Here is a 19,801-nt window from a genome sequence, read left to right on the forward strand (position 1 = left end):
AAAGCAAGCTGGGAAGCTATAATTGATCGACACAATGCACCTCTAAGTGTGTACACTACTGATGTATATATATATATATATATAAAAAAAGAGAGGGGAAAAAATACCTTTTTCCAGGAAAAGTTTATGAACTTGTAAATAGTGTACATAGAAGTGCGATCACTCATTGACAACTGAAATAGTGGAAGGATTGTCCTCATAGATATATATATATATATTTTATTTTATTTTTCTTGTAGTATGGTTATATTGTAAATATGTACTTTATTTTGAAACTATTGCTAGGCATCCATCTCTTGAGTTGGGGTACTTTACTTAGAAACTATTGCTAGACATCTATCTCTAGAGTTGGTGAATGATATAAATGTACTTTACCATGATATAACTGCCAGGCATTGGAATGACACTCAGGAAAGTATTTTAATGAGATGTGACATGTATATAAATATAGATGTAAAGCAATGTACATATGAATATCTCTTAGACATCAAATGGGTACTTTACTGGAATGTCAAGAGAGGAGAGAAGGTAAAAATGGCGTATAAAATGGAGCCATACAATCTGAGCAAGGTTGATGGTCTAGATGATAATAGAAAGGGAAAAGGGTACTTACACTTAGCACTTAAAAATGGTCTAGACCCCAGGGACTCTATGGTCCAGTGGAAGGCTAGGAGTAGCGGAAACGTGTAGGCCGTCCGTTTTGATGAACGCAATTATCTTGCACATGGTGTGTGAATAAAAAACTATTTATAAAAATCTTACCTGTTGCTGTGTCGTGACTTCTTCCGATGGACGTAAGGGAGGAGAGTCTGAGAATATATATATATATATATATATATATATATATATATATATATATATATATATATATATATATATATATATATATATATATATATATATATATATATATATATATATATGTGTATATATATATATATATATATATATATATATATATATATATATGCGTTGAAAAATACTATTAATTATGTTCTTTGAACAAGCCTGCCCAATTTGTGCATTCTAATTGAGTAAACCTTATTTATTGCGGTCCGAATTTGGATGTACTATAATCAACATAATCAACCATATCTTACACAATCAGGTAACCAATGTGTTACTACTCACAAACTAACCTTGATGTGTTTTCAAAGCAAAAAAATAGTAACCAATTTCAAAATAAGTTAACTAGGATATTAGCCTCAATTCAAAAATACAAACCAGATTTAAATAGATAGATAAGATAGAAATCACTGGTATCAAGCCCCCATCTCATAGAATCAGAAAATCCACATGCCGACTCTTGAGCTACATTTACGGAGTTATCTCAAAGCAACAAAAACAGGTATAAAATATACTGAATTGGATATACCTTAATCATTGAAGTACATTATTTTATATCATATTGAATACACATTCTTTCTTACAATTTGATGGTCTCTTACACAATCAGATAAGCCATACATCACTACACTCAAACTATACCTTAACAATTTTCCAAAAGCAACAAAAACAACTTCACTCATTTCTGAGTCTCAAATCAAATAAAGGGCAAATAAAAAAAAAAGATAAGATAGAAATCACTGGGATCGAACCCCACCTCTTAGAATCAGAAAATCTGTGTGTCTCAACTCTTAAGCTAAATATAGAGAGTTATCTCAAAGCAACACCACCAGCTCCCTCACATGGTTCCTATTTTGAGGTGCACTTGCCCACTTCCCCCAACTAAAACAATCCAGTATAATAATCTCAAAATAGAATATAAACTAATAGTTTTAAATTCAATGCAACAAAACTCATTAGGATCCAACCCTATTTCATAGAGTCAGAAAAACACGTATTTTAACCTTTGAGCTACATCTGAATCTCAAAGCAGCCTAATTAACCACCTAATGTTAAATCTTACAAACCCTTCATAATCAAACCTTTTACCACATATAATTTCTCTCTTAAAGTAATGTGTACATTCCTCTTAGTTAAATCCAAATTCTACTGCTTTCAATTTATTAATCCAAAAATATTCCCTTGCTCTAACTTTTTCTCTGCATCCCTGACTCTTCTATGACAAATTATATGCTTAACACCAAAAAGACAATCTTTGCGAGATTTTGACAAAGAATATTCCTTATTAAAATGTACTACCATGAGATATTTTTTATCAATATTTTTATTCACTCTGTGTTCCTTCCAGCCAGCCTTTACGTCCCTTGTTGTTGACCTTACATATTGTCTATTACAGACACGCAGTACTAAATAGACACAATTAACAGTGTTAAAATGTATAACTGACAAAATCTCAAAAGTGTGTTTGTTCATGATATGAGTGAAATTTTGTCATGTTATGAGATACATATTTGCAGCATATACATTTCCCACAATCATAACGTCATTTAGGTGTATCAGGTAACTATTTTGCAACATCAGCAGAAGCCTCAATCTCTTTATATTTTATAGTGTCGCTACAACTTAATATGGTTTTCAATGTGGATGCTGTCTAATAGGTAGGCAATGGTGTTTCAGGTAAAGAATTCTTAATTTCAGAGTAAAGGGAGAGGACCTTCCACTTCTTCAAAAGACTCTTGTAGATTATTTTGTTACCCTTCCTATATGTTGTTATAAATCTAATATCATCATTCATAGTACCAGATCTTCGTATTTGTTCTTTCAACAATTAATCTTGGCTGATTCTATTTGCTCATTCTTTAGCCACTGTCAAAATCGTATCATCATACCCCCTTTGGAGAAATCTCTTTGTGATTTCTATTCCCTGACTTTCATATTTCTGCTGTAAATAACAGTTAGTCTTTGTTCTTAAAAATTCCCTGTAAGGGATATTATTGTTCTGTTGCTTTAATTGACATGACTGTGCATGTAAGACAGCAGTAATACACCACTGCAAGACTGCCAGGCATTGTGGATCCCTGGTGGTAGCAACGAGTCCATGTCGGTCCCACCGCCCAACTCTTAATAGGGTGGTTGGACCGCCGTTGAGGCGGTGGCTGCATCACCACCATGGCTAAGGCAGTCCATTAGACTGCCATAGTTATAATCAGGTCCTAAGACTGAAATACAAACCCTGCACACCTTTGCTGAACGGCCACCAGACTGTCAGATTCATGCCTGCTAATCTATTGATCTGTCAATAGTCTCATTCTCATACAAGATTGTTGCTGTGCTATGTATCTAATGGCTTTGTTTTTGTACTTCACTCTTTCCTATGTTTAAGGTCACTGCTTTAAAAATAAATGTGTGAATAAGTAAATATAATTGCTTTTTGTTCTCTGGTTCCTTTGAAATGTTTAGATATTCTGAAGGGGAACACTGATTTTGTGCTTAATCATTACAAATAGGCATCACCTGATTATCTTTATTGCAATCTAGATTACTTCAGAGATTTTCACTTTCAATTTCTGAGGTGTAGTTTTTAGGGAATAGGTTTATGTCAGGTATAGACTCATTCCTTTCTATAACCACTTATATGATAATTGATCGGAATATGTACTATTTCTCTTTTCAGATTTACCTTCCTTTTATAACTCTTCACTTGTTTCGTCTTTGGTGCTAGGCTCTCCATTGAGCCTGTTGAGGTGGATTCTTAGATTTGTCCTCTCAAGTGCATCCTTAGAAATGCAGTTCAAGTTCCATTTTTTCATGTGGTAGATTGAGCTTTGCAGCGCATCTCACACCTATTAGCCCTTGACACCATCTTTTTTAAGTCTTCAGAAGGTTAAAGAGTCCTTTGGTCGAAACATGACCTGCTGCTAACAGTTTCTAGAATTTTGTGAACCTTTACCTCTGAGGTACAAAATCCCTGAAGTTCACCTGCAGAGCAGACGTTCTTCCAACATGGAAGAATCAAATTGTCTAACACCCAGCAAGAAATGTAGAGGCAAGGTATCGAAAGTGAGGAATTAAAACATTAAAATAAATTAAAAGAAACAGTCAGTTTATAGTGGTGAACATATCTGGTTTAGGCCCAAAATTGCAAAATCTTGATGAAATTGAGCAAAGAACTCACAACTGACCATTTGCAAATTAGCATCTGCATATAAATGTATAATAAACCTGTACCATACAAAATGTAATAGGTGTTAAGAATAATAAATGTTTTCGTACATGTCGCTTGACCCTATAACACAATTCAAAACACTTCCTTTGTAGTTAACCCCTTCGCTCCGGCGGCAATTCCACCGCAGCGCTAGGGGGGTGGGGCGGCCGTGCGGCGCTCCCATGCTCGTGACGGAACCGCTCCGTCACGAGCCTCGGGTGCGCTGTGCTTATGACGGAGCGGATCCGTCACGGCCCCGCCCGCTCAATGGAACGTCCAGCGCAGGCGCGGAATCCGCGCCGCGCAGGCGCGCCGAGTGGGCCATGACGGAACCGCTCTGTCATCAGCACAGCGCGTCCGTGGCTGGTGACGGAGCGGTTCTGTCACCAGCATGCATGTGGTTAAGAAGCCACCCTAGAAAGCATCTAAAAGAAGAACTAATCAGGTGTCATGTGGCAGTTCATGTTTACTGGTTGGACAATTTACCCAAGTTCTCTATCACAAAAAATGACGATACTTCACTGAAAGATGAAAACATCACTTTGGAAAAAGGAATTCATACAATTATATTTATTTACTTTCCTAAATTATCAATTTAAGGGGAATTTCTGATTTGTATATTATTATTTAGAAGAACATACCAATCAGAGGCTTGTATTCCGTTAGATAAATGTGTCAGTTATTAAATCTTTTGAAATATTGCTACCCCTCACCAGCTTGTCTTTTGCCATGAGACCTTACAAAGGACAGATAAGATGATATCATGAACAGGATAGGTGTGTCCCCTTAGCTGGTCGATAGAAACAGTTATTTAAAATTGCTATACCACTAGGATTCCTGGTCTGAGTAAGTTCATTGGTCATACTCTGCAAGGAAATGTGAAGAAGAATCTAGTATCTAGGTGACACTAACTTTTTTCACAAGAAAATGTGATGATAACTAGGCTTGTTTGAAATTTTGTTTCACAAAATAATGTAAAATCTTAAAAAGTTATAGGAAATTTTGCAAAGTTCTCAGTATCTCACATGAAAATTGAATGTGAGGGCATACCTTGCATAAAAAGGTAATGCGAGATACCAGCAAATGGACTGGCTAAAATAGAAATATCACATGTGCAATACTGTCTGCTCAAACTGCTCCCTCACAGTAAAAGATTATGGGAAATTTCTCACTGCCAATGTTGCAGAATTTTGGACATTGTGAGAAATGCAAAATTCACAATTTCATGAAGTATATCGGCATAATTAAAATGTTGCATGGGCCTAATCATCACATTACACAAAGTCCTGGGTCATCACCTGAAAACCTGCTGCAACGCTCCTTGTAGTCCTGTCTTTAGTACCTGTAAATGCAACGCACAAAATACAGAAGGATGGCAATTAGAAACGATTTTTGTTTGGTGTTAGAATAACTCTCTATCAGAGTTCTGTTATATTGCGGGTCAGGTGAGCACACACTTGCATGAGCTGAACATGAAGAAAAAGTAAATGTGAACAAATTCACATTGACCATTGGCACTTAAAAATATTCTGATCAATAAAATTGAAAGTGCAAAAAGACATTAATGCAAAACTGTGAGCACTGACTGCGATCACCCTATCAAACTATGCGAACGTTTTATGTTGTCAGGTGCCTCTAAACCATTGTCTACTCTCAGGGCTTTGTTCATTCCGAAATCAACTGTAATCAACCAATACATCCATTCTGTGACCTTCTATCCTCCTTGAACCTCAGTCTGAACCTTTACAAGGTATTGTCTTCGTGCTGAAGATTCATGATTGAGATAATTCACCATGCTTATCTAAGGATGAAAAGACTTTGACAGACTCGACACACAACCTACTCGCTCATAAGATGATTTTTCACGTTGAGAGTGAGACAGACTAAGAATATTGTTACAAGTGGCCCGGTAATTGGTGTGATATTTACAACATCTCATAATACTCCTAGGGCCAGATGTAGGTGGCCATTTACCAATCGGTAACGCCCGCTTTCGGCCGTTACCGACCGGTAAATGGGTATTTGGTATGTAGGGGGCCATTTTTACAGATTCTGTAAATTTACCGAATCGGTATTTTTACCGATTCGGTAACGGCCAGATGTAGGTGGGACTCTTCAGAGTCCCTAAAGCCTTACAGATTCAGTATTTTACCACCCAATCCAATTGGGTGGTAAAATACAGAATCCAGGTGTGCATGCACATGTGTGCATGCACACCTAGCCATGTGACAGACAGACATGCCCTTAGGGCATGTCTGTGTGCCACATGGCACACATGCCCGTCTTTGTGGTGCTAGAGGGTGTCAAAGTGACACCCCCTGCACCCTTGCTGAAATCGGTATTTACCGAATCGGTAAATACCGATTCGGTATTGCCCATTGATTCCTATGGGCTTCAAAGCCCATAGGAATCAATGGGCATTACCGAACCGGTATTTACAGAATCGGTAAATACCGAATCTTAGCGATTCGGTATTTACCGATTCTGAAACACCTACATACCCCCCCCCCCCTCTATTTTACCACTTCTTAAATACCGAATCGGTAAAATTCGGTATTTAAGAAGTGGTAAAATAGAATTACCTACATCTGGCCCCTAGGTCGGTATTTACAGAGGTGATAATACCACTCAATTCCAGGTTTCTAGGGGATAATGTGGATTTTGTGCTTCCTGCATGTTCTTGTTAATTAACAGCGCCACACATAATGAGGGCCTATGTGTGAAGGTGGTCAAAATTCTGTCGCTCTCTGCTTAGGTCACCTCCAAACCTGTTCACTGTTAAAGACATCGACTTGGATGTTAGTATTTTTTGGAGAATTATTTTTAACGTCATAAACTTTATTAGATCCCTGTAACAACTTACGCCTATATTCATATTTATCTCTATTCCATTATGCTTTATGGTATTCTTATTTATTTCTGATTCAGGTTTTCCAATATTTTTTCAGTTTAATAACTCTTAATAATGCATTGAAACAAACGCACATAAAATAGCATACATCAATGTTTTATAATATATCTAGTAAGAATTAGTTTAATTACTTTTGCTACAAACACATCATTTTGGGGTAAAAGAGCTGAAAGAAAAATGAATAAAGATAAAAAGAAAGAAAGTGGAAAGAACAAGAAGAGAGAGGAAAGAAGATATAACTTGGCAAAATCATTCCAACAAGAAGCTATTATTTTTTTTTGTATTGCAATTGCAAGATTATCAACATGTCTTACAAGCAGGTGAGATACAACGTGTACAACAGTCATGTCACCCATTCCCCCCCTGCCCGCAAAGAACACCCCATAAAGTACATTATGCATTAACAGTAATACCATGAATCCCACACTTTACAAGGCTTTTGATCATTAGCTGCCATCGGCAGTTGTACCATTTTCATGAACAGTAAGTATGCATTGAGAGGGCCTCATATGTCTTTAGGCCACGATGTTCTTGCAGCTCCTCTGCATATAGTTCCAATTTGATTGACACTAGACCATGTCAGACAGCCAAGCCTTCTTTGTGGTCTTTATCCTGCTCCCCCAATGGCCAAAAGAAGGCTCACTGAGAGAAATATCTGATTCAGTGATTGAAAGTCTTTAAGTAACCCTAATAAGCACGCCGCAGAGTCCCATCTGATGTGTTCTGACACCATATCCCTCAATGTCTCTCTAACCTGTGTCCAGTATTGCAGCACCAGGCCAGGTGCAGAAAATCTGCCTCCCCATTTCCACACTGCATGCAGTTTGAGTTTTCTTTTAGCCCATATTTCTGGAGTCATGAGGAGTGTAATACATTTGATGTAAAAATGTAAAGTGAATTATTTTCAAGTTACATTCAGAGGTTAGTGTGTGGGAAAGCATACAGCAAAATGTCCAGTCTGTTCCAAACATGGGCTGTGTAAGCAACAAACAGTAGCAATAACAAGATCACCTAATCTAACAGTTATGTCACAACTGACTGACTGACTGAATTATTTTTAAAGCGCTCTTATGCCGAGGCGTCTTGGTGCTGTAGCACGGAAGGGGGTACAGATGATGGTTAGGGCATGGCGAAAAGCCAGGTTTTTAATGCCATAAGGGTGATAATGAACTCAAAGTAGAGGGGAACCATAAATTGGGAAATCTCAGAGCATTCAGACCACATTTATTTCCAAAATGAGTTAAGGTATTTACAATGAAACATAATATGAAGAAAACTACCTTGCTCATTTTTACCTGACCAGCATAAGTTAAAAAAGAAACATTATAATTATATATATGAACTTGAGTGACAAACAGTCTATTGTAATTCGAAAACAATGATTGAGTTCTATTAGCTTATATGGAACTTTGTTAGACCTGTCATCCTTAGGGTGGTCTTTCTCCAGACTATTTGCCTTTTGCCTCCCATTGTTCTACTAATAGAACTCAATCATTGTTTTTCAATTACAATAGACTTTTCTCAACGGGACTTCTTTTCTGGAAGGAGTGCTTTTCGGCTTGTTGAAGTGGGTTCTTGCAGTTTTTTCCACATCAACGTCGGTGCAGCAGTGACTTTGAGCCGATCTGAACTGATGCATCACCTTCAATGCCAAAGCAGCAGCAGCTCAACAACAGCGATTCTGAAGCCTGTGCGGTACAATGACGACGGCAGCACGACATTGGTGCAGGGACTACATCGCAAAGGGATTCGCCACCGAAGCTTCCATCAACAGCGCAGATCCGCAACACTGCTTGCCTCCAGGCACGGATTGGAAACGACGTGGTGACCCCTCGTCTTGAGTCTTCGATGCTGACACTGCTTCATTCAAGTTACTTTGTTGGCTGGACCTGTCTGAGTCTTGTAACTGGCCTGTCCTCAATTTGGGTCGCCCTGAACTTTGGCATTACCCCGGTCCAGTGCGACCTCACGTAACTCTTTAGCGCTATTGACTTCTAGGCAATGTTTTTGCATTTAATCTTTAAAAATTCATATCTCAACTTTTACTGATTGGATGTTTGTCATGTTGATCTTATTTTTCTCATGAAAATAGTATCTATTTTTCTAAACCCGTATAGAGTCTTTTTGTGTTACTGGGTGCACACCTCAGCCAACTTGGAATCAAATTCCTAACAACGTTTTAAATTCCTGCGGCCAAATTGTGTTCCAAAGTTGTACCTTAAACCCATGTTGAATATTATGTTTCTACAAGTGTTCGATTTAGAATGTATTTCTGATAATGGCTTATTGATGAATTGACATACAAATAGTGATATTTTTTGGTATAGTACCATTCCTAATCAAATTGTACAAGGTAACTGGAAAAGTGTCAATATCATTATGTGCAGGTAAATGTGAGGCCTCAGTTAAAAAAAAAAAGTAGGGAGGAATTTATTTAATAGCAGATAGCTATTAGGACAGATACTGGGTTTGGAATATAAGGTTTGTAATGTTTCAAAAGATTATAATTGGTCAATTCCTATTTGGTTAGTGAATAATATGCAGCTTTCTTTCCAGTGCTTCCAAAGGAAGTATGTTACGATTTTTCAAATGTTTATTCTTCCAGATTGCAGAGATAAAGAGAAATCGTACAGGGTATATTAAATATTTAGATGCTTGTGAACAACAAAACACATATAATGTTAGATATGTTATTTGTGTAAAGCATGTGAGTGATTTCCCTCAAAGAGAAACCCACAAAAAAATTATTATCCTGTGTAACCAATGCAGCTAAGGATATGTTATCATAATGGTTTAGTAAAGTGAATGAAGCACATGCTTGTATGATGATGAAGGAGGAGTGATATAATTTAAAGCCAGGGAATCTGACACCACTTTCAACTTTTAATCTCTTAAGCTTAGATAAAGCAATTTTAGGGTTTTTTGTTGTTAAAAAATTTGATAGTATATGCTAAATTCCTATTTTTCCAGGAACAAAAATTCCTATGTTTTCCAGTAATAATCGAAATGTTCAGAATCTGGATATTGCAAACATTATCTCATGAGTTTTGCTGCATGACAACAATACTTTAGCGATACTTTGTCTTTGTAAGTTGCTAAGTCTTGGCATTTAGATAGATTTTGTTTCTGTGAATTGCTGTGTCCTGGTATTTTGGCATCTTTGATATAGATTTTTAAGTTTTTGTTTTTTTTCATCCTTATAGGCCTTTGACATACACCTATTACACAATTGCCCATGAGTATATTTGGAATTAAAGGTATAAGTGACAAAAGAGTCTTTATAGATCATCCAAGTTGTGAGTATTTATTAAGCTTGCTACTAAATGCTATGGAATTTTGCAATAATGCATACTTCCGATAGCAAAACAGTTTACATTCACGTTTTAAATAAAGATGTGCAGAAAGAGAGATTACAGCAGGGAAGTCTATTGTCAAAAGAGAAAGCCCAGAGTACTAAAGCAGAAGGGCAAAACAGTTAGATTGCTTGGTTTCAGTAGCTTGACTGTGCCTTGTGTTATCCATGGTCAAATCTATAAAGAGACTGGTAATTTAGACGGTATAGTGTTTCTTGGGAGGTATGTTCACACATTAGGTTTTAATTCAAACAAAAATTAAGATCTGCAGGTATTTCTGTTATGAAAATATACATTTTGAATTAACCAACCTCAAGATATAGAATGGAAGGAACAACCTTCAGAATGTTTTGGATTTTTTAAATCCCTTATGGAAAGGATTTCGAGATAATGCAGTTCCAGATTTTGCATGATTGAGTCTACACTGGTCATTGGTTCTCTAATCAGCCCAATCATTATAAAAATAAACAGAAATAAACATTTTCTAAATCCATCATTTTAATGTTTTAGGTATACCATGTCTTGAGAACAATGGAAGCTACAGATTTCTTACCATTCTACATTGGTGGAGAGGTTCACAAAAGCCATACGGAGCGTGGCATCCAAAAATTAAAATGTTACAAAATTATTTCAACACTCAATCACAAAGAACATTTATTTAACAATGTGTCCATAAAGTAATTCACACTCAAGAAAGATGGAATTAATCAAAGTTAATATTATCAGTAACTGGTGTTTAAACTCAGCATTTTCAGGTTTTTATAAATTACACAATCTACATGATGGAATATATATTATTTGTTTGTATACTGATTAAATACTTCACTTGCTCAGGTGTTGTTGTTTGCTGATTCTTTAGCCACTGCAAGATATATATGTAGGTTTTGACAAATCTGACTTATATATAACAAAGTTAGTTGCAAATAATGGAGTGCAGTACACAATGGAATGGGTGTGTACAGTAGATAGTGTAGAATTATGGGCAGGGGGAATGGTGATGCACCATTAACCCCATCCATGCTGCCGTCGGCCATTGGCCGATGGCAGCCCTACCTCGCTGGTGCTGCCGTCGGCCAATGGCCGACGCGTCCCCACCCGTTTTGCGGAAGTGAAGCAGTTCCGCAAAACGGGTGGCGCAGCCAACGGGTTATGGGTAGATTGCCACAGTGGAGAAAGGAAGAGTGTTGAGGAGGATTTGCAGAGAGGGTTTGGCTATGAGTGGAGTGAAACAGCTAAGGGTTAGAAATGGTGTGGGAAGGAGTGAACATTAGAAATATTCTGTGATACTTCAACATCTGTGTAGTTGTTGACTAATGTGTTTCTTGAAGATATGGGTTCTCTAATCTTGAGAAGAGTGAAAGGGAGGAAGCCTGGTATTAATGAACTGGGGTGATATTCCATAATCCTTGAGCACAGTGTGAGAATGCCTGGCATCGTGTCTTCTCCTTCCTGAGCTTCTTGATTTGAAAAGTTCTTAGTCTTGGTTTCTAAGTATGCTATGGTGGAGTTAACTTAATTCTAGATCCAGCAAAAGGCCTTCATTTTCATGCAGCTGGTGAGAGTGAACCATGAAAGTTCTTTGAGTGCCATGAATACCCTATTGTATTGGTCAAGACATTTGATGAGATGTTTTGCTGTGGATAATACTCTTTAGTGAATCAGAAGAAGCTCTGGGACACCAGTCATCAGAGTATTGGCTAGTATGTGAATAAACTAGTGTTGGTTGGAGAGGTAGGAGAAGAAGCAGTGAAGGGCATTGATGGTGATTCGCTTTTGAGACTGCAGGATGAGCATGAGGGTACGAGGGGCCACATTGTCGAAGGCAGCTGAGCGGTCCAGCAATATCAGGAGGTAGGGGCCATCTTCGTCTGTAGTCAGGAGGGCATCATCTGCAATGTATGAGGTAGCAGTCACCATGGTAGCATGATCAGAATCCAGATTGGTAGTCACATGCAGGATATGGTTAGGATGAATGTGATCTTGGATTTAAGTATGGACATTTATCTCTTGTTAAATTGTACTAATGCACTCATTCAGGAGAATACCTTATTATAGTGCTGTATTCTTGTGCATACTTCAGTTATGTAATAAATAGAAAGATTTACACCCAAATCAAATTATGTACGTAGTCTTTCATAAAACTGTGGATATACAGTTGTCAGTTATGTCATAATATCTCTGTTTCTTGCATGTGACAAACTCTTTACTTCTAACCTTATTTCTTTTTTAATCGGTGACTTGTGACATGCCCATTCATCCATTATAAAGAAAAATGTCAGAACTTGACTATTATAAGTTACCACAGTTGAGTTCTGACATCACAATGCCAGCTGCAAGAGGCTGAGGTGAAAGGCAGGTCAAGTCACAGAACATAATTGAAGGAGATTTTAAAAGCCATGAAAACAGCAAGTTGCTTTTCTTTCTTATGCCTTATTTTAATAGCTTAAAATGCCAAGAAGAGAGAATATGTTTATTTTCCACTCCTTAGATAGAGAAAAGCTAGAATCTTTCTGCAACTTTTCAACTTTCTGCATATTCCGAGCCACTGCAGCTTTTTTTTAACTGACTTGTATTTCATTGTTCCTAATTTATTCTTGCAACAGATATCAAACAGGTTTTTGATATATTTAATTTTGCACTAGAGGTTTAAATTGTATGCTTTATGTTTTCAAACATGCTCACTCGCATGATTCAAGGTTTCAAGGTCTCAGTAGCATGTTATGTCCCTGCAGCTCACGTAGGAAGCAGGAAGCCAACGATCTAGCCCTTGGAGTCACTTCTGGTGGTCCTGGGTTCAGGGAGATGGTCCAGTTCTCATTCAAGCATCAAGGCTGGCCTACAAGCTGCAGGGCAGTTCTATGATAACAGCAAGGAAGTCCTCTGGGGGTTCAGCCAGTCCATCTGAAGTTTTCCACGGGTCCAGAAGTATACTGAAGTGGTGTTCTGAGGGTTGAATATTTATAGTAGGTGCCAACCCTTGAAAGGGTAGAACATCCAGGGCTACCCACACATCTTGTTCTGGAACGTTCTTCCTTTCCTCTGCAAAAGCTCCAAGACGTCTGGGGTGACAAAAGGCTGTTGTCAGGGCCCTTTGTGTGTTCTGAGGCAAGCACTTCGAAGTGTAAGTGCAGGAGGGAACGCTCCGCCTGAACCATCCTGACAGGATGGCCCATCCTACCTGCATTCAGTACCCTTTGTCTCACTGTCTGGCAGGACAACACAAACCCCAACAACAGAGACATTCACAGTCATGTGACCAAGGACACTGGCAGCAGGCACCAAATGGTTAGGGCAAGAAAATGCCACCTCTCTAAAAGTCAAGAAGAAAAATTTACCCACACCTCCTACACTTTAGATCCAATTTGTGATCGAAGGAGATAAACAAAAAATTACTATGCTTATCTTGGCATAAACTTTTGCCTTTTTATTTTTTCATTTTTTAGAAAGAGGTACTTTTTAGCCAACAAACGAACACATTATCTACTGCTCAAACGGAGTACCAAACAGACCCGTCTTCCTGTTAGACGCTAACCGCTACAATCCGGAATTGGCTTCCCGCTGGATAAAAAAACATTGATCGTTTTGGAGTCAGACCACTTTCTTCATTAGAACACGAATATGCGCTGCAAACCGAAAATGAAGAATGGTTAGTGCCGCCCTACAAAGAGAGTGAGGTGTTTGCCGTCCGTCAAGTTTCCAAAGATTAATCCAGCCCTGAGGAGAGTTTGGCAAACTATAGAGCCATAACTCGAAACGCGTCGGCTAAGTGGGATCAAATCCTTCATAAAGTCATCAAAGCACCTAGAGTTCTTGAATTAATTTCCCTCTGGGTGTACAAAGTGTTCTAGAGTTGTTTTGATTCCATTCATAATTTCAGTTTGATAACAGGGACTTTGACTGTTTAGAACTTCATGATATTGAGTATATGTATATATGAACTGTTTTTCTTGACATGCTTAATGTCCTGTAATATATTTTATGAATGTATTGGGTCTCATTGTATGTGTGAAATGTATTGTAAATGTGTGTTTAGAGTTTTGTAAAGCACAATATAATTTTGTTATTTGCTCATTTGTTTATATCAATGTGACACTTTTGTGTAGTAGATAATGTGTTCGTTTGTTGGCTAAAAAGTACCTCTTTCTAATTAATGAAAAAATAAAAAGGCAAAAGTTTATGCCAAGATAAGCATAGTAATTTTTTGTTTATCTCCTTCGATCACAAATTGGATCTAAATGTACAGCTGCCAGGAAAGCCATGTTTTTTTTGTTGATAATTGAGATAGTGTTCTGTCTCTACGATGGCCTCCTGTCTGTATACTTTACCAATGTACAGCTGCCAGGAAAACCATAGTTATGATATTTTGGATTGCGTTCAGCTTGCTCTACCTGGTTTCCTGTCTGTACATTAGTTTATTTATTAATTCTTGTGTCATGTATCATACGTCTTAAGCATTTATCATGTATTTTAAATGATTTTAGCCTTCTTAACTTATAGTTTTGTACTGTTGAAATCTTAGAGTGGTTAGACCATGTTACCATGTATATAACGGCTTCCTTTTTTATCACATTTTAACTGTCGTGTCCCTGATGCCTTCTTATCCATGCAATTCAGGCGTTTTTTCAGACTGTTTCATATTGCTGTGTCTTTGATGTTTTTTAAGAATTCATGTTATATATGTATGTGTTCTGCTTGTATGGTTTGTTTCACAAATCGAATAAAGCTTTGAACCGGATCTAAAGTGTAGGAGGTGTGGGTAAATTTTTCTTCTTGATATTAAGGCCCTACCCAGCCCCTATCCCCCTGGGCCAAACCCCCCCTTTTCTTTCTACCTCTCTAAAAGTGGCATTTTCAGGATAGGATTTTAAATTATAATACATTTTAGCCAAAACATGATATTTCTACTTGCTCCCAATCAAAAGTAAACACGTTATGAATGTGATAACTCAACCCATTGTTTTCCAATGGGAGAGATGGGCCTTAGAATAGTGAAAAAATATTTTAGGAGATTTAACTATCATGACATGTAAAACTTAAATCCACATGTTCCCTATGGGCCTTTAGCGCCTACCTTAGGGGTGACCTAAAATGGAAGGTTTAGGGCCTGGTAAGAGGTTTATTTTGCCAGGCCAAAGTGGCAGTTTAAAACTGCACTACAAGCTGCAATGGCAGACCTGGTACATGTTTTCAAGTGCTACTTTTGTGGATGTTGCAAAAAACACAGTTGATGGACAGAATGTAGAACAATGTCATACATTCACCCCAGTACAAGGATCTGGGACTAAATCCATCGTTTTTTGCACTCCACACCACCCTGGGTTAGACACTGGCTATATGCAAATCAGCTCTGACCCTGTGCCTCATGGGAACAGTCCAGTCCGAACTACCAAGCCATGTCTTTCCCAGACCGGAATCAAGCATCCAAGGACCGGTTTCTGGCTATCAGCCTTCATCAGCCTGGATAGCTTGACTCCAGTGGTGTGGAGAACCTGGGACTCACGTCTGAGCATACCCAGCCCACTCTAGTAGCACTGTAGCACTGGTTAGCATTGATAAAGTGCACAGCGTCCTGATGTCAACAAAAACAAATTCAGGAGACAGAAGGGATTAAGACAAAATGTTTTGGGGAAGACCACACCAAGGTTGTCAGGTCTAATCCTCCAGGTCTCCAATGATCCCTATCACCTGTGAAGTCCCTCAAAGTTCCACACTGAGTCAGTTAGTGCTCTTATCACAGAAAACAGTATCCAGAGTGTCCAATATGCTGATAATACTCAACTCTACATGACAGTCTTCTCTCCTTCAGAAATCTCATGCCTCAAACACTGCCTGCATATGGTGGTAACCCCACCACCATCTCCTCCCAGACTCCACATTGGCACCCCTTAAGGGCATCCTTTACATCGCAACAAGAATCATCTAGGACCTGAAAAAATACGATCACATCACTCCCCAACCTGATGGTACTCCACTCGCTCCTCTCACCGACTGGCAAATCCAGGTGCATTATTCACAAAACCATCACAGCCAGAGCCCCCTCTTATCTTTCAGACAAGCTCACCATCAGTTGTGGTTCTCGGCACACCCAGAGCCAGGACTCACGCCATCAGGCTACAGACTAAGAAGTGCGAACATGAAAAAACAAAGCATCAGGCATTTTCTATCTATGCCCCCGGAACATGGAACAACATCCTCAATGCTGCTCCAATTTAGAAAAGAGTCGAAGGCTCACCTTTTTAAAGAACACTACATCACAATGTATTAGCAGTCCGCAAACCATCTACCTCTCCTATCACTAGTTGAGTTTGTGAAGGACTTTGAACAAGTACTGTGTTTCATTACCTTTTGGCTAGGTTTGCACTATAGAAATACAACATACATGCATACCCACCACATGCACACATACTTTCAAAATATATTATGCTCAAGTAATTAAATACCTGTTGTAAATGCATTCATATATTCATTAATTCATGTATTTATTCATTCAAACACTTGTGCATTCAAAATCAAAAACCTCAAACATTTTTGTCAGTTGCAATTTTGTTTAACTATAGGCAAATTGTGTTATACTTGATGAGATTAAATATACCAGTCTACTGAGGAAGGCTTCTTGGTGTATGAATGACCATTCAGTCCCACTAATCCAGATCATCTACTAGAGACATGTCATACAATTGTGCCACCTAAGCACTTAAATGACTTAGGTTTTGGTTTGACCATAACTGTAAATAAATAGATATTTAGTCAGATTGTACTGAGCCATATCCCTTATCACTTTAAGCACCATCCTAACTGTACCTAGTATGGATGCATAAAATAGTCAACACAGTTCAGTAGGACTATGCACCATAAACATTTCAGGGCGACTATTTGAAAGTTGAGACAGGTTAGGCAAAATCCAAGTAGGACAAATAAGATCCCACTTTTTAGTATAAGCATTCTTCTTTGTGTTCATTAGCCTTCCCCAACTAATCTTTTCCCTCAGTGCAGAAGTGCACCGAGGTGACAAATGGTCAATAACCATCATACTCTTTGGTACAAAGGGTGCCACGCCTTCAAAGGAATACACAAGAGTCACTATTCATTTTCTCATGCATTTCATATCTGCTAGGTACTTTTGGTGGTTCACCTGTGATTCCCATAATCAATGGGTACATCTTGCACCTAACAGGTTATAAGAAAATGCAAGGTGGACTCTATCTATTAGGGAGCCAGTATTGCAGGAACTGGGGATCCATCATAGAGACTACATGGAAACAGGTCTTAGGTAAGTTTCTGAAATTATAACTTTACAGTGGGGTCACACTGACTGAAGACTCTTCAAATCTCCACTCTAATCCCAAAATCTCACACCTTCCTCATAGCTACACGTAGCTTTTCATTAGTTAGTCGTAACTTTCCATAACCCTTTTTTCTATAATGTTATCAAAGGCACTTTGCAGCCCTGGCTGGCTCTAGAATATTCTCCTGAGTAAAAGCACAGCCAACATTCCTCCAGAAAAAAAGCAGAATTCATCTGGAAACACCAGAGGATACTATTCAGGAATGTAAAACATGCCCATAATAAAATAAACCATGACATTGTTGAATGTGCCTCATGTTTACTTTTGCCTAGCAGTACAAATAGACCATAATTAGGATGTAGGATGCAAGTACTCTCAGAAAATGCTTTGTTGATCTGGAAATTCAGGGGTAATTGCTGCCTTGGACAGGAGTAAAAGGTAAATACTCACAGGAAAAAAAGCTCTTGATGGTTGAATGAAAATATTAAGGAGATGGTGAGAACAATTTGGATTTTAATAATAACAAAAGTGTTTTATAAAGCTCATTGTTACTTCAAATGAAGTGTCTCAGCGCTAGGACTCTGTTACCGTGAGATGAGTGGACAAAAGATTCTAGAACATTAAAAGCCAGAAGTAAAGAGTCCTGAAACACAATTCGGAAGGGGCCAGTCGAATTGAGGGAAGAAGAGAGTTCCAAAGCTTCGGTGCTGGATAACTAAAGGAACGGCCAAAAATTCTGACTTCTTTACGTTCAGGGAGAATGGCTAGCTTGGCTTCAGATGATCTCAGATTCCTTGCTGTAACATATGGTTTGACCAAAGACTTGAGATAGTTTGGGCCAGCATTAGATAATGCCTTAATTCACTAGCAGAGAGCTTTAAGCACAATTCTCTACCTCAGTGAGAGCCAATGTAATTTGTTCAGCCCTGATGCGACGGAAGTACACTTAGGAAGCTTCAAAAATAAGCATGCAGCAGACTTTTGGACATGTTGAAGTCTACTGAGCCACAATTGTTAGAGGGAAATATAAAGGACAGAGCAGTAGACCAGCCTGGAGAAAATAATTGCTTTGACTGCGGTTTTCTGAGCTGACACTAGCAGGAATCCTAAGATTGTCTTAAGGGTTTTCAACAATCCGAAGCATATGCATTAATTTGTTTGTCAAAATATAATTTGTGATGAAACCAAATACTGAATGTTTTACTTTAAGTCTGGGAGAAGGTAGTGGACCTAAACTGTTAGGCTACCAAGTGAAGGACCAGATATTGGGCCCAAACTCAGTATCTCAGTCTTTCCAGTATTCAATTTTAAAGAGTTATTAACCCTCAAGCAGGCTACTTCCAAAAGGCACAAGCACAACAACTCATGAGAAAGAGTAAAAGCTGAGTGTCACCTGATATGAAATGATGGCTGAAAACAAAGAATTCAATGGCATCCGCCAAGGGGTGGATATAAATGTTAAAGAAAGTAGGACTCAGGAAAGATCCCTGAGCCCATCCTTGATGCAGTGGAAGAATCTCAGAGAGGAATGATTTTTGAAAAACCAGCCTGCAAAAAAGAGGCAAGCCAAAGCAAGGCCTTACTACCAATGCCACTTTTCCACAATCTCACCAGCAGGATATTATGGGATACTGTGTTAAAAGTGGCATGAAACAAAATTTTAGGTATGCACCCTTTTCATAATGCTTCACCTGTCAACTGTAAAATATGAATATGCCTCCTTTTCACGCATGCCTTCACTCTGCATGCAATTACAAAGCAGTTGTTACAACAATCGCATTGCAACAACGCATACCATTACCCTGCAAGTCAGAACAACGACTTGTAGAGGGGGGCTCTAGATGTTGGAACAATATAATTTACTATTTCAACTCCAGGCTGTGTGGACAGTAGGGTAGGTGTTGGATTTTAAATCCAACACCTTCTCCCCTTTCCGCAAGTCATTGTTTCGACTTGTGGGGTGATGTTATGCTTTTTTACAACGCGGTCGATGTAACAACCGTGTTGTAATTGCATGCGGGGTGACGGCTTTGTTGTGAGGGCTGTTTATTGTAAAATACCATCAAAGCATCGGGAGGTCAATCTATCTTTATTCGGATTATACAGATATCCATAAAAGAATTAAAACAGTAATATGTGATACATAATTGACAAGTTTCTCATGTTAAAATCAGTATAAAATAATTAAAACGTATGGTGC

The sequence above is a fragment of the Lissotriton helveticus genome, chromosome 12 (assembly GCF_964261635.1).
Source record: "Lissotriton helveticus chromosome 12, aLisHel1.1, whole genome shotgun sequence".
NCBI classification, from domain to species: Eukaryota; Metazoa; Chordata; class Amphibia; order Caudata; family Salamandridae; genus Lissotriton; species Lissotriton helveticus.